Source organism: Neovison vison, chromosome 8 (genome assembly GCF_020171115.1).
Source record: "Neovison vison isolate M4711 chromosome 8, ASM_NN_V1, whole genome shotgun sequence".
In the NCBI taxonomy this organism is placed as follows: domain Eukaryota; kingdom Metazoa; phylum Chordata; class Mammalia; order Carnivora; family Mustelidae; genus Neogale; species Neogale vison.
In genome coordinates, this window is record NC_058098.1 from 79,070,322 (window position 1) to 79,085,132 (window position 14,811).

The following is a 14,811-nucleotide window of genomic DNA, read 5'->3' on the forward strand; positions in this document are numbered from 1 at the left end:
GAAAAAATATACTAGAGGGAATAAATAGCAGATTAGAAGATTCAGAATTGATTCATTATTTGTAAGACAGGGTAATGAAACCAAGCTAAACAGCAAAAAGAAAAAAATGAGAACTGGTTAAGGGACACCTGCCACACCATCAAGCATAGTGACATTCTCATTATAGGGATCCCAGAATGAGAAAAGAGAAACAATAGGGCAGAAAGTTTAAGTGAAGAAATAATAGTTGAAAATTTCCCTTCTCTGAGGAAAGAAATAGACATCCAGTTCCAGGATTCATATAGTCCCAAACAAGGTGAATTCAAGGAAGTCCACACCAAGATACATAATAATTAAAATGGCAAAAATTAATGATAAAGAGAAAGTCTTAAAAGCAGCAAGAAAAAAGCAGCAGTTACATACAAGGGACTCCCCCTATAAGGCTATGGGCTATCTTCAGCAGAAACTGTGCAGGACAGAAGAGAGTTGCATGACCTATTCAAAGTGCTGAATGGAAAAAAATCAAAACTCTACAATCAAGAATACACCACCGAGGAAGGATATTCAGAATTGAGGAGAGAGAAATCAAAGATGTTCATCACCACTAAGTTGGCCCTACAAGAAATGTTAAAGGGAATTCTTTCAGTGAAAAGAAAAGGCCGTAACAAGGAGAAAATTATAAAAGGAAAATGTTTGACATGTAAAAGCAAACATGAAATAAAAATAGATCAATCCCCTATAATCCCAATAGGAGGCTAAAACACAAAAATAGTAAAGTCAATTATATCTTCAACAATTAGTCAGAGGATACACCATATGACAAGATGTAAAATATGACATCATATATATAAAACATGGAAAGGGGAGTAAAAAGTGAGTGCTTTTACGTGTTTGACCTTAACAATCAACTAATATAAACTGTGATACCTATGTTATATATGAACCTAATGGTAACCACAAATCAAAAATCAACCATACAGAAATGCTGAAGAGAAAGAAAACCAAGCATAACACTAAAGAAAGCCATCACACCACAGGGGAAGAGAGCAGGAGAAGAAAGTGACAGAGAACTTCAAAATCAACCAGAAAGTAAAGTGGCAAACAGTACATACTAATCAATAATAACTTTAAATGTTAATGGACTCAGGGTGTCTGGGTGGCTCAGTTATACATCTGCGTTTAGCTCAGGTCATGATCTAGTGAAACATAGGGCTTCCTGTTTGGTGGAAGTCTTCCTCTCCCTCTCCCCCTGCTTGCTCATTCTCTCTCTCTCTCTCTCAAAATAAATCTTTTAAAAAATGTTAATGGGCCCAATGCTCCAATCAAAAGACAGAGTGACTGAATGGATACAAAGATAAGACCCAGAGAAGGCTAGCAAGATAGCAGAGTAGGAGAACAGTAAGCTCACCTTGTGCCATAGATCCAACTAGTTAACACTCACATCAGTGTAAATAAACCAGAAAATGACCCAAAAACTGGCAGAACAATCTCTGCAACTAAAGATAGAGAAGGTCGGAGACAAAGGAGCTAAACCATTGGAAGTAAGGAAGTATTCACAGGCACTAAAAGGCAGAGAACCAGACTCTCACACCAAGGAGACTGAAAGGAGAAGATGACCCCATAACTTTTGGCATTGAGGTCTTAAAACTTTCTTAAGGTCTTACAACTAGTGAGACTTAAGCCTGGAATTTAAAAAATCAATGGGCTCTGTTCTGGGGAGCCCAGAAAGTGAGAGGAAGCTGAGTCCCCACCCTTTAAGGCACAGTACTACAAACAGCCATGAGAGATACAGCATAGAAGCAGCAGTTTGGAAAATGCCTTGTCATATATGAGATGGAGTTATTTACTAAACTTAGAGACTGTCCCAGAGGGGCAGAATTTCCAGAGGGACTTCTCTAGGAGCAAAGGATCTGGTAGGTGCCATTTACTTCCCTACTCTCCAGCATAAACCCAGGACACCTGCAGGAGCCAGCCTGGGCACCAACATTCACCATCTGCATTGCTTGCACAAAGCCCCACCCTCCTGCACGTAAGGGTCTGATTGTAGGGCCTGTTCACCAATGAAAACTTCTCACAGGCAAAGTGTTCTACAATTTGGTGCTACTGTGTCTCTGGCAAATCAGTAGTCTAACTAAACGTAAGCCCAAGATGGCCCCAACCTGGTCAACTAACACCACAGGAACCAAACACTCCCTACAACAAGCAAAGAGAGCCACTGCAGACAACTGGCGTAAAAAATAAAGCAACCAAGACATAGCAGTAGGACATGCCAGCATGCATCAGAGACACACCCTGAAGTGCCAGGCCCTGAGGAGCAGGGGACACTACATTGCAAGGCACTATAGGACCTCTTCTTCATAAAGCCATTACCCTTAAGAACAGAAGTAGCAGATTTTCCTAACACACAGGGTATGCACATAGAATTAGACAAAATGAGAAGAGAGAGGAATTTGTCCCAAATGAAATAGGACAAGGCCATGACCAGAGATCTAAATGACACAGATGTAAGTAACATGCTTGATAGAAAATTTAAAGTAAGGATCATAAAGATACTCAATGGACTTGAGGAAAGAGTAGTAGACACAGAAATAAGGAATAACATAGCAGAGATAGAGAGAGAGAGAGAGCATGCACAAGAGCATGAACAGGGGAGAGGAGCAAGAAAAGGGGAAAAGCAGGCTCCCCACTGAGCAGGGAGCTAGATACAGGACTGGATTGTAGGACCCTGAGATTATGACCTGAGCCAAAGGCAGACTCTTGACCAACTGAGCCACCCAGGCTCCCTATCAAGGGATTTTTTTTTTTTAGAAGAAACTTTCCAAGCCAGAGAAGTGGCATGATAAGTTCAAACAGATGAAAGGGGAAAATCTATAGCCAAGAACCTTCTATCCAGCAAGGCTATCATTCAGAATAGAAGGTGAAATAACGAGTTTTCTCAACAAATTTAAACGAATTTGTGATCACTAAACCAGGACTGCAAGAAATATTCAAGGACACTCTTTGGGTGGAAAGGGAAGACCAAAAATGACAGTAGGGTTGGGGTAAACTGAAAGGGGAGGTGAATCATGAGAGACTATGGACTCTGAAAAACAATCTGAGGGGTTTGAAGTGGTGGGGAGGTGAGAGGTCGGGGTACCAGGTGGTGGGTATTATAGAGGATACGGATTGCATGGAGCACTGGGTGTGATGAAAAAATAATGATACTGTTATGCTGAAAATAAATAAATTTTTTTAAAAAATGACAGTAGGAAAGTAGGAAACACAAAAGCAGTCAAAAATGTTTTTGTAAAATACCAGCCAAGGAACTCACAAAATAAATAGATGTAAAATAGGACACCATATATCTCAAAGTGGGAAGGAGAAGAATAAAGAATGGATTCAAACTTAAATGATCAATACAGACTGCTATATGCAGAAGACGTTATATACAAACTGAATGGTAACCACAAATCTAAAACCAGTAATTCATGTCCAAAACATAAAGAGAAAGGAATCCAAGCATATCACCAAAGAAAGCCAGGAAACCGTGAGAGAAGAGAGCAAGAGAAGAAAGGATCAGAGAAGAAATACAAAGACAACCAGAAAACAAGAACAAAATGGCAATAAAAATATACTTCTCAATAATTACTTTGAATCCAATCAAAAAGCACAGATGGAATGGATAAAAAAACAAAACCCATCTAGATACTGACTACAGAGAATCACTTTACTCCTAAAGACACATGTAGACTGAAAGGGGATGAAGAAACATTTATCATGCAAATGGATGTCAGAAGAAAGCCAGAGTAGCAATATTCCCTTAGACAAAATAGACTTTAAGCAACAAAGACTGTAACAAGAGACAGGGATAATTTATACTACTAAAGGGGATAATCCAATAAGAAGACATAATAATCATAAATATTTATGCATCAAATATGGGAGCACCAAAATACTTAAAAGTAATCAAAGGTAATACAGCCATAGTAGGAAACTTTAACACCCTACTTACATCAATGGACAGATCATCCATACAGAAAATCAACAAGGAAACAATGGCTTTGAATGACACACTGGACCAGATGGATTTTACACATATTTTCAGAATATTCCATCCTGAAACATCTGAATACACATTTATCTCAAGTGCACATGGAACATTCTCCATAATAGATCACATATTGGGCTGCAAAACAAGTCAACAAATTCAAAAAGATCAAGGTCATTGCATGCATCTTTTTTCTTTTTTTTAAAGATTTTTATTTTATTTGACAGAGAGAGAGAAAGAGAGAGAAAACACAAGAGAATGACAAAGGGAGAGGGAGAAGCATGCTCCCTGCTGAGCAGGAAGCCCAACACTGGGCTCCATCCCCAAATCCCGAGATCTTGACTTGAGCTGAAGGCAAAGGCTTAACTAACTGTAACACCCAGGCAACCCACATGCACCTTTACTGACAATACTATGAAACTAGAAATTAATCACAATGCAGGAAAAAAAAAAAAAACAACAACCTGAAAAGAACACAAAAACATGGAGGCTAAATAATATGCTAAAGAATGAATGACCAAGAAATGAAATAAGAAATAAAAAATTACATGGAAAGAAATCAAAATGAGAATACAATAGTCCAAAATCTTTGGGATGCAGCAAAAGCTGTTTGAAGAGGGAAGTTTAAGGCAATAGAAGCCTAACTCAAGAAGCAAGACAAATTTCGAAGAAACAAGTTAACCTTACACCTAAAGGATCCAGAAAAAGATACCATCAAGAAAAAAACCCAAAAGCAGTAATAGGAAGGAAATAATAAAGATTAGAGCAGAAATAAATGAAATAGAAATTTAAAAACCAATAGGATAGACCAATGAAACCAGAAGGGTCTTTGAAAAAATTAATATTGATAAACCTCTAGGCAGACTTCTCAAGAAAAAAGGAGAGAACTCAAAATCACAAGTGAGAGAGGAGAAATAACAACAAACACCACAGAAATACAAACAATTATAAAAGAATATTGTAGTAAGCTATATGCCAAAAAATTGGACAACCTAGAATAAATGGATGAATTCCTAGAAACATATAACCTACCAAAACTGAAGCAGGAAGAAATAGAGGATTTGAATGGACCAATTGCCACTAATAAAATTGCATCAGTCATCAAAAAACTTCTAACAGAATTCCAGAAACAGACAGCTTTGCAGACAAATTCTACCAGACATTGAAAGAAGAGTTAATAGCTGTTCTTGTCAAACTATTCCAAAAAATAGGAAAAGTAAAACTTTCAAATTTATTGTATGAGATTGCACTACCCTGATACCAAAACCAGTTGAATACATCACAAAAAAAAAGAGAACAGACTGATATCTCTGATAAACATAGATCAAAAATCCTCAACAAAATACTAGCAAACCAAATCCAACTATGTATTTAAAAAAATCATTCACTACAATCAAGTAGGTTTACTCCTGGGTTGCAAGTTGGTTCAATATTTGCAAATCAATCAACATGAAACATCACATCATTAAGAGAAAGGATGAGATCCCTATGATCATTTCAATAGAGGCAGAAAAAGCATTTGACAAGGTACAACATCCATTCACGATAAAAATCCTCAACAAAGTAAGTTTTGAAGGAACATACATCAACCTAATAATAAAGGCCATATATGAAAAACCCATAGCTAACATCATACTCAATGGGGAAAGACTGAGAACTTTTCTTCTAAGATCAGGAAAAAGACAAAGATGTGCACTCTCACCATTTTTATTCAACGTACTGGAAGACCTAGCCACAGAGATCAGATAACAAAAAGAAATAAAAGATATCCAAATAGTTAAAGAAGAAATAGAACTTTCACTGTTTGCAGATGATATAATACTATATAAAGAAAACCCTAAAGACACCATTAAAAAAGGTACCAGAACTAATAAATGAATTCATCAAGGTGCAGGATATAAAACCAATGTACGGAAAATTATCACATTTCTATACAGTAATAATGATGCAGCAGAAAAAGAAATTAAGGAAGCCATCTCATTCAGAACTGCACCAAAAAGAATAAAATACTTAGGAATAAACCTAATTCTGAAAACTATAATAAACACTGGTGAGAGAAATTGAAGAGGACACAAAGAAATGGAGACATTCCATGATTGTGGACTGGAAGAACAAACATTGTTAAAAGGTCTGTACTACCCAAAATAATCTACACATTTATTGCAATCCCCATCAAAACACCAACAGCATTTTTCACAGAACTAAAATAAACAATTCTAAAATTTGTATGAAACCACAAAAAAGCCCATAGAGCCAAAGTAATTTTGAAAAAGAGAAGAAAAGCTGGAGTGTAAACCTGGCAATTCACAGACCTGTACCCCTGAGGCTAATAATACATGTTAATAAAAAAAAAATTAAAAAAAAAAAAAGCAAAGCTGGAGGCATCACCGTTTCAGACTTGAGTTATACTACAATGCTGTGGTAATTAAAACAGTACAGTACTGGCACAAAAATAGACACTGATCAATAGAATGGAATAGAAAATACAGAAACAAATCTACAACAATATGGTCAATTAATCTTTGACAAAGCAGGGAAGACTATCCAATGGAAAAAGGACAGTCTCTTCAACAAATGGTATTTGGTGTTGGGGAAACTGGATAGCAACATGCTAAAGAAAGAAACTGGATTTCATTATTACACCATACACAAAAATAAATTCAAATAGATTAAAGACATAAATGTGAGACCAGAAACTATAAAAATCCTAAACAAGAATACAGGCAGTAACCTTTTTTACATTGATTATAGCAACTTTTTCTAGAGAGGTCTCCTGAGGCGAGGGAAATAAAAATGCAAAAATCAACTATTGGGACTGCATCAAAATAAAAAGCTTCTGCACAGTGAAGGAGACAATCAACAAAATTAAAAGGCAACCTATGGAGTGGGAGAAGATATTTGCAAATGACATATTCAATAAAAGGTTTCCAAAATATATGAAGAACTCATACAATTTAACACCTGCTAACAAGAAATCTAAAAAATGGAAGAAGACATGAACAGACATTTCTCCAAAGGAGATCTACGGATGGATGATACATGAAAAAATGGTCATGTCTCTTACCATCAGGGAAATGCAAATCAAAACTACAATGAAATATCACCTCACCCCATTTCTCAGAATGGCAAAACCAAGGAAAAAAAAAAAACACAAGCCAAAACAACAACAAACCTCAAGATACAACATGTATTGTTGAGGATATGGAGAAAAAGGAACACCTACACACTCTTGGTGGTAATATGAATTGCTAAAGCCACTCTGGAAAACAGTATGGAGGTTCTTAAAAAGTTAAAAGTAGAACTATCCTACCATCCAGCAATTGAACTACTAGGTATTTATGCAAAGAATACAAAAACACCAATTCAAAGAAATGTATGCACCTCTATGTTTACAGAACAGTATTTACAATAGTCAAGATATGAATGCAGCACAAGTATCCACTGATGGATGAATAAGAAGTGATATATAATGGAATATTATTCAGCCACAAAAAGGAATGAAATCTTGCTGTTTGCAACAACATGGATGGAGTCAGAGAGTATTATGCTAAGTAAGTCAGAGAAAGACAACTATCATATGATTTCAGTCCCATGTAGAATTTAAGAAACAAAGGAGCAAAAGAGAAAAAGAGCAACAAAGACATGAACCAAAAAAAAAGACTCTTAATTATAAAGAAAAAATTGATGGTTATCAGAGGGGAGGTGGGGGATGGGTTAAATAGGTGATGGGAATTAAAGAGTACACTTGTGATGAGCCCTAGGTGATGTATGGAATTATTGAATCATTATACTGTACACCTGAAACTAGTATAGCACTGTAAAGAAAATAAAGTTACATTTACACCAAAGGGGGAAAAAATGGTGCATCAATTTCTTAATATTCAACATGTAATCTAGTTCTTTAGGAAAAAATTACCAAAAATGTCTTTGTTTTGCAAATCTCAGCAAAACCAGAATTGTAACTCTGAAAACAAATTAAGCCTACGTATCTTCACTAATCTCAAAACCTCCCCTTTTCTTCTCAAAATGCTTATAGATATTACAAAAAGATCAGGATATTAGAACAAAAATATCTTGTACTTAAGGGGAACATTTTTAATAGCAATTATATCAAATCTCTTAAAAAATAACTTGCATTTTTTTCTATTGCATACAGCTATACATTCTTTCATGTTTTTGAAATATAAACAGTCTACAATCATCCATGAGTGAAGGAAAAAAGGGGACAAAGGAAGAGATCTTTTCAAAATGCAAACTGCTAGACATGTTCTTATTCCCAGACTCTAGCACCTCTGATTAGAAGGCATTATGTCCCAAAATGTTCCTCTGGGAAAAAAAGCTCATAAATGGTCCTTATGCCTTTATAATGCAAATTTTCTACCCCTACCTTCTTTGGAACCTAAGAGCCATTCTTTGAAATATGGACTTTTTTAAAAAAAAGATTTTATTTATTTATTTGACAGAGATCACAAATAGGCAGAGAGAAAGGGAGAAGCAGACTCCTCACTGAGCAGGGAGTCCGATTCGAGGCTCGATCCCAGGACCCCGGGATCATAACCTGAGCCAAAGACAGCTGCCCAACAACTGAGCCACCCAGGTGCCCCTGGACTTTTTTTTAATCAGAAAAAAGAGCAGGAGGTATTTGGAAATCAGATCTATAATTCCCTCTCCACAAAGAGTAAAAACAAAGGGCATAAGATTTTGGGTTGTGTTTGGTCTGTGTGTTCAAATGAATGCCCATACATATGTTATAAATGTAATATTTTCTCTACCTCTGCATGATATTAAAATTTATACAAGTGTTGTTTGTAGTTGACTTAAAGGCAAACACTAATAAGCATCAGCATTCTAAAACTCTCAGAAAGAAACTAAACCAAATGTTTTCCAAGTTCATGTGCTCTGAAAAATTATTCAATATTCAAAATAATTTAATGTTGTTTGTTTAATTAAAATAGACATGTCTTCAAAGTTATCAGCCTTAAAAACTTTATTTTGTCTGGTTTTAAAGTTACTATGATGTCTATTATAAAATGTTTAAAAGAAATATTAGCATGGGAAGATGATGGACTTTGATGTCTCAAAGTTTTTTTGGATAATCTAAGCATAATTATTAAGAACAAGTAAATCAAACAGATATAACAAAAAATAAGTTTTTAAGTAATTTTTTTTTTAGAGAAAGAGCGTGCAAGTGTGTAGCACACATTGGTTGGGGAAGGAGGGAGGTATAGAGGGAGAGAGTGAGAGATTCTTGAGCATGTGCCATGCCCAGTGCAGGGCCCAGTGTGGAGCTTGATCCCATGATCCTGAGATCACGACTGTGCCACCTACATGCCCCTAGGTAAATTTTTAAAACAGCTTTCCCAAATTGTTTTGGTAACCTAAAATGCTGAGATTTTGCTAAGTGATGAATTAGGCTGAATTAGATTGAATTCATTGAATATCTAGGTCACTACGAAATAAGATAAATAATAAACTTTAAGTACTTAACATAGGTATATCTACCTTTGGCTTTCTTACTACAGAGAAACCAAAAATAAATTTGGGTCCATATGTAAACATGTTTTGTGCTTTATTAAAAAGATTGTACTATGAAGAAGCATGATTCTTAAAGTTATTAAATATATTCATAAATTTGCCAGTCCAAAAAATGCTGCTGAAACAGACAATACACAGTTATTACTGTTCATTTTCCTAGAAGTTAAAGCTTCAAAGAATTAAAAATTCTAATTAATATGTGAGGTTAATGCTGCTAAAAATAATATAGGAACAACTCTGTATGCAAGAAAAGATGTATGTTTTTGATAAAAATAAAGTACAAGGAATGGAAATACATTTTTGTTGAAGAAAAAAACAATTTTTTTTGTCCTACAGTGAGGCTAGTTAGAGAAAATATAGGACAAAATCTGAATGTAAAAAAGAAAGTTCTATAATGCTTATAGAAAAGGAACTTCTGGAATTAAATTTTATACATGGTCAGTACTGGCTAAGATTAAAGTAAATTTGTTTAAGAATGAGTTTGAATATTAATAGTACACTGGTATAATTTCTGGGGAACATGGCAGAGTAGGAGAAACCTAGCCAAACCTTATCCCACAGATAAACTGTACAACCCAAACACTAGCCAAACAAATCCCACCACTAGCTGTAGAGAACAGACCACATCAAAGAGGGTAGGAAGGGCAGAGAAATGATCAGAAATTAAATAAACACGTGGGGATCTCCAAAAAGAAGGAGGGACTCTGCCACATGGAGAAGAGAGAGAAATAGAGCTCCACACAGGGGAGCCTGCATGGCAAAGATGAATCCCCATAACATGGCTTTGAGACCAGGGGAGCTGAATTTCATGAGTTCTTAAAAACAGCAGTACTTAAAACCTGGAATTTAAAAAAAAAAAAATTCAGTGGGCTTGGCTTTGGGAGCACAGGTGTGTGAGAGGAAAAGGAGTCCCCCACCTAGGGCATATGAGAAGGAGATTTATTTGGACAGAAAGCCTTGAGGAACTTCTCCAGGAGCAAAGGAACTGGCAAGAGCCATTTCCCTTCCTCACCACCTAAAGTAAACACATGGCCACCTGTGGGACTAACTACTTACCTTCATAGCATTACCACTGCCACACTATCCCCAACACTTCTGCCCTGTGCTGAGCTTTAGCAGGTCCATCTCTTTCAGTACCCCCTAAGCCAGAGCCCAAACAGGGCAGTGCCACAGACCTGGCAGTGTTTAAGTAGCCCCTACAGTGGCCATCACCACTCCAAAGTGATTCCCAGCCCAGAGTTAGGGAAAGATAATCGCACACACCAGTCAGAGGCCCCAGCACTGGGCTGGAGGTAGATGACTCTATCTTAAATGTGGCCCCATTAACCAACAAAAGCTTCTCAAGAAACAACACAGGGCAAGTACCCTAGAGTTCCATGCTACTACATCTCTAGAAAATGCCCAAGTCTGATTCAGCCCAAGCCCAAGATGTGCCCAGACTAGCCCACTAACACCACGGGGACAAAACACTGCCCACAACAGGCAAAGACACCCACTGCCTGGTTGCCTGGATGGCTCAGTTAGTAGAGCTTCTGACTCTTGATCTCAGGGTCACAAGTTCAAGGTCCATGTTGGCTCTAAAGATTACTTAAATAAACAAAAGAGAACCCCACCACAGATGACTGGACTAAAGGAAAAAGTTGCTCAGCCACAAGAGCAGGGTATACAATTCACACATAGGAGACACTCCTGAAGTACCAGGTTCTGGTGAATAGGGGACACTGCTTGGCAGGACACTAGAGGAATGCTTTTTCATTAGGCCATCACTTTCAGGAGCAGGAGACATTGTTTTTTGAAACACACAGAAACAGACTCAGATTTAGACAAAATGAGGAGACAGCGGAATGTGACCCAAATGAAAGAACAAGACAAAAGCGAAGCAAGATACCTAAGGGAAATGGAGATAAATAACAGGCTTGAGGGTGAATTTAAAGTAATGATCATAAAGACACTCAACTGGACTTTAGAAGAGAGCAGAGGACATCAGTGAGACCCCTAACAATGAGATAAAAAAGAACTAATCAGATGAAAAACACAATAAATGAAATAAAATTACACTAGAAGTATTAAGAAATATACTAGACAAAGCAGAAGAATGACTCGGTGACCTAGAGGACAAAGTAATGGGAATTAATCAAGCTGAGCAGGTAAGAGGGGAAAAATATGCAAGATGAGAAAAGGCTCAGGGAACTCAGTGATACCATTAAGTACACTATAGAGATCCAAGAAGGAGAAGAGAAAGAAAAGGAGGCAGAAATTTTATTTGAAGAATTAATAGTTGAAAACTTCCCAAACCTGGGGAAGGACACAGAACTCCAGATCCAGGAGGTACAGAGAGCCTCTAACAACATCAATCCAAGGAGGGCCATACCAAGACATATAGTAATTAAGATGGCAAAATGTAGCAATAGAGAATTTCATTATTTATTTATTTATTTTTAATAGCAATAGAGAATTAGAGAATTTTAAAGCAACAAGAGAAAACAGTTACATACAGGGGGAAACCCTATAAGGCAATCAGCTGATTTTTCAGCAAAAACTTTGCAGCCCAGAAGAGAATGACATGATATATTCAAAGCCTGAAAGGAAAAACAAAACAAAACAAAACAACAAATATCCATAACCAAGAATATTTTATCTAGCAAGGCTATCATTCAAAATATAAGGAAAGATAAAGAGTTCCCCAAACAAAAGTTAAAGGAATTCATCACCACTAAACCAGTCTTATAAGAAATATTAAGGGGGACTCAGAGTGGAAAGGAAAGACTATAAGCAAGAGTAAGGAAAGTAGGAAGCATATGTCTGTCTATAAAAATCAGTCAAGGGACACACAATAAAGGTGTAAGTATGGCACCATACACATACACACAGACACAGACACAAAACACGGGAAGAGAAAAAATGGGCTCAAACCTAAAGAGACCATCAACTTAATACAGACTGCTATATACCCAGGATGTTACACACAAGCCAAATGATAACTACAAACCTAAAACCAGTAATAGATACACAAAAAATTAAGAGAAAGGAATCAAGGTATGTCACTAAACAAAGTCAACTAATCATGAGAGAAGAGAACAAGAGAAGAAAGGAATGGAGAAAAAGTATAAAAACTGTAGAACAAGTAAAATTGTAATAAATACATTCTTATCAATTACTTTCAATGTAAATGGACTAAAGGCTTCTATCAAAAGTTATAGGGCAATGGAATGGATAAAAAAACAAGACCCATCTAGATGCTGACTACAAAAGACTCATTTCACACCTAAAGACACATGCAGATCAAAAGTGAGGGTATAGAGAAATATCGACCATTCAAATAAATGTAAAAAAAAAAAGGCAGAGTAGCAATACTTAGACAAAATAGACTTTAAAGTAAAGCTGTAACAAGAGACAAATAAGGACAACATCTACTAATAAAGAGGACAATTCAACAAGAAGATGTAACAGTTTTAAATCTTCATGTACCCAACATGGGAGCACTGAAATATTTAAAGCAGTTAATAATGAACACAAAGGAAATAACTGATGCTAATAGAGTAATAGTAGGGGACTTTAATAGCCCATTTACATTGATGGAGAGATAATCCAAACAGAAAATTAACAAGGAAACAGTGGCTTTCCCAAATGTCCATCAACTGATGAATGGATAAAGAAGTGGTACACAGACACACAGGAATATTACTCGCCCATCAAAAAGAATGAAACCTTGCCATTTGCAACAATGTGAATGGAGCTAGAGTGTTAAGCAAAAGAAGTCAGAAGGATAAATACCATATGATTTCATCCATCTGTGGAATTTAAGAAACAAAACAGATGAACACATGGAAAGGGGAAAAAAAAGGAGAGGGAAACAAACAATAAGAGACTCTTAACAATAGAGAATACACTGAGGGTTAATAGAAGGAGATGGTTAGGGGATGGGCTAGATGGGTGATGGGTGTTAAGTAGGGCATTTGTTAGGATAAGCATGAGGTGTTGTATGTAAGTGATGGATCACTAAGTTCTACTCCTGAAACCAATCATGCAGTGTATGTTAACTAACTAGATTTTTGATAACAATTTTTAAAAAAGAAATAAGGCTTTCAAAGACACATTGGAACAGATGGATTTAACAAATATAGTCAGAACATTCCATCCTAAATGAGTAGAATATACATTCTTCTCAAGTGCACATAGAATATTCTCCAAAATAGATCACATATTGGTCTACAAAACAAGTGTCAACAAATTCAAAAAGATTGTTGTCATTCATGCATCTTTTCTGACCCCAGTGTTATGAAACTAGAAATCAACCACAAGAAAAAAATCTAGAAAGAGCACAAATACATGAAGGTTAAATAATATGCTACTAAGCAATGAATGAGTCTACTAAGAAATCAAACAAGAAATAAAAAAACACATGGAAACAAAAGAAAATGAAAACACAGGAGACCCAAAACTTCGGGATGCAGCAAAAGCAGTTCTAAGAGGGAAATTTATAGCAATACAAGCCTACCTCCAGAAGAATAACTACAAATAAACAACTTAACCTTACACCTACAAAAAGAACAACATAGAAAACCCCAAAATCAGTAGAAGTAAGGAAATAATAAAGATTAGGTCAGAAATAAGTGAAAGAGAAACTAAAGAAACATAGGACAGATCAATTAAACCAGGAGCTGGTTCTTTGAAAAATTAATGAAATTAATAAAGCTCTAGCCAGACTCATCGAAAGAGGGGGGTTGGGGTGGGAGGAGATGTAAAAAACAAAATCAGCACTGAAAGAGTAGAAATAACCAAACCACAGAAACACAAACAAGTAAGAGAGAAAATTATAAAAAACTATATGGCAAAAAATTGGACAACCTAGAATAACTGCATAAATTCCTAGAAACGTATAACCTACCAAAACTGAAGCAGGAAGAAATTTAAAAATTTGTACAGATTATCACTAATGAAATTGAATCAATAATCAAAAAACTCCCAACAAACAAAATTCCAGGAACAGATAGCTTCACAGGCGAATTCTACCAAACATTTTTAAAAGAGTGAATACTTACTCTTATCAAACTATTCCAAAAAAAAAATAGAAAAGGAGATAAAACTTCCAAATTCATTGTATGAGACTAGCTTTACACTGATACCAAAACCAGATAAATACATGACAAAAAAAGAGGATTATAGAGATCTCTGATGAACATAGATGCAAAAATTCTCTACAAATTATTAGTCAATTGAATTCAACAATATATTAAACAAATCACTCATCATGATCAAGTGGAATTTAT